Raw genomic sequence first — 2861 nt, 5'->3', positions numbered from 1 at the left:
ACCTAGTCTCTATTGCTGAAGATATTTCAGAGTGTCAAAGATATAGATAAGATATAGCGGACTTAGCCTCTTGATTAATCAGAACGTGCAAAAGACAAACATAACAATATAGACACACAATTGTGATGCACACAACTTAATCATGAAATATTGTGGGTTTTTTTTTTTTTTTTGTTTATTGCAACCCTTGTTGTCAACTGGTTATTTTCATTTTCTGTCAGTTATACTTAATAAAACTATACGAAATAGCTAGCTCAAATAATAGTTGACATCCTTTCAAAATTATGAGTACTAATTTTACATCATTAAAGGGATGTACTGTTTCGGTTGAGATAGGACTTTGGGTTTCCAACGCTTTTTTGATGACAATTTTTTGAGATAATGAGAAACCTCTTATGAAACAGGAAAGAGCGTATAATTCTAGAAGGAATTTAAATGTTATTTGATTAAAATTGGTTTTGCAGTGGCTTAGATCTCCAAAACAATGCGATCCTAATAAAAGGAATAAATGGTGGGACCCACCTTACACACGAGAATCGCTTTGTTTTACTTTGTTTGTGAATGTCCCAGCCATTTCAAAACCGATTTTCATCAAACTAAACTTTGAATTCCTCTTGGAATTATGTGCTTTTTAAATCTTTTATAAAGTGATTTTTAAGTATCTCACCAAAAATTAAAAGCTGAATCCTCACCTTAACCAATATTATATGCCATATTCCTTTAAGAAAAAAAAAAGTCAAGTCATTATGAGTTCCCTTTACAGCTTCTTATCGGTATACTGAGGAATGTACATGAAGGTTGGATTTTGAGTGACAGCTATCGTATGCAAGTATGACACACAAGAGCACAAAATAGATATAATATGTGCTCATAGAGAATTGAAAATTTGATCAAAATCGGATAAAAATCAGGGAAGTTATGAAATTGGGCAATTTTCCTGATTTATGCAAAACAGCACAGGAGCATGTGATGTAGATATGCAAATGAGTGAGGTAATAATGCCATCACCTCAAAATTTTCCAAGTGCTAAAAAAGAAGAAAAAAGTTGACGAAAATTCTATCGCTTATGACGTAATAGGTAATTTCTGAGGACCAAGGAAGTATAGCTTTAATATTACGACAGCCTATTCTAAATTTACTGAATATCGTGTAGGCCATAATATGCTTGTTTGTATGTACAATAATATAGAAAATGCATGCATGTGCTGTCACTGGCTGTTCAACTGCACTCATGATTACACAAAAACGATGTATCAAAATCGATGTGCTGTACAAAGTTATGTAGCTCGTTTTATGATTATGTGTGAAAGGAATTAGAATAGACGTAACTGGTCTAGAAGAGAAGGTATTAAAAATATAGAATATTTCCTAAAAGATTTGTCCAATGTCAGTAATAACGCAATGTCCAAATTTGTAATTCAGCCGAATGATCTTGACACACCTAAGAGAAGATGGAATCGTTGATTATCATACTGACATGAACGTAATTCTGTATAACATTATACTGTCCTTCTACACAAACGGATGGAAATATATACGGTATTAGTTACCAGTGTAATGTTAAAATATATCAAGTTATGTATTTCCATTGTACAAGTTTGCTATAATATCATGGTCAAAACAGGGTATAATAGATTATGTTAACACATTCATCATTTTGATCTAAACATGTGAGAGTAGATATTACCCCTGAAATACTTAAGGTGCATAATAATTCTAAGGTGTATTTCTGAGATTTGCCTTAAGGGTATAGTGACAAGTTTAATATTACGAGAGACATGGATAACGTGTCAGTTACTATTATCAGTTTGGGTACGTTTGAATTTGCTCTGGTGACCTCAAACGTCAAACACTGCCATAAGGATTGCAAAATTACAACACGCATGCAGGTATTTTTTTGGAAGCTTTGGATTGTGGGAGATCCGGTTTTGTTTTTTGTTTTTGTCTCTAAATCCATAGATTAACTTTCCATATTTTTATTACTACAATGTACTATTAGGTATGTAGGGTGGACATCTATACAATCAAGCAACTTTCTCTTTGTGACGTCATTAAACGGTTTCTTCTTTTACATAATTATTTTTGCTTAAATGGAAACAAAATGAAACATAGACACATGTATATTTTCATGTACGTCTTTGATTCATCAATGTATATTTTGTTTGGTCATTATGCATTTACGCAAAACGTTTGCTCTTTATGGCCTTTATATTTTCTTTCGATATATTTTGTACCGTGAGAAGGTTGCAGAAAAGAATATTAAATAAACTAAATTTTACAATGTGTAAGCATGCAGTATTGCAGTATATGTATATGCACGATAGGTTCTCGTCAATCTCGATTACTAATATAAAAAAAAGAGAATCATGCATGTAGTACTAGTTGTTAAAATAGAACTATTTCAGACTTCACAGCGTTCGACAAGGTTATATTGATGTACATTTTTACTAAATATCGTCTATTACAACAAATGGTCTCCATGCAGCGTCAATTCTAGCACTGTCCATCACCTTTGAATATCTGAAGTGATGAATATATACCAGACATCTCGATGAGACATGCGGTGGTGAATATTACTCTCCACTAAAATCCCCGATATTCCGTCTAGCTGATAAACATTATAAAATGCCTGCAGCAGGGACAGGCATATAAATGTTACGAATGCTTTTGGCATTGTTTGTACATGATATACCTCCATGCTTTTGCAAAGGTATTATTGCAATATCGTCTCAGCATCATACAGTCATATTCTTCGGAACGCTTTCTGTATAGCTGCTCCCCAGTATGTTTTTCATACGAATAAAGCAATGAAACCTCCATGCATGATAACATCAAAGAACCTCATCACTACTATGCACCCT

This window comes from Diadema setosum, chromosome 9 (genome assembly GCF_964275005.1).
Source record: "Diadema setosum chromosome 9, eeDiaSeto1, whole genome shotgun sequence".
In the NCBI taxonomy this organism is placed as follows: domain Eukaryota; kingdom Metazoa; phylum Echinodermata; class Echinoidea; order Diadematoida; family Diadematidae; genus Diadema; species Diadema setosum.
Note: the sequence above shows the minus strand (reverse complement) of the source record.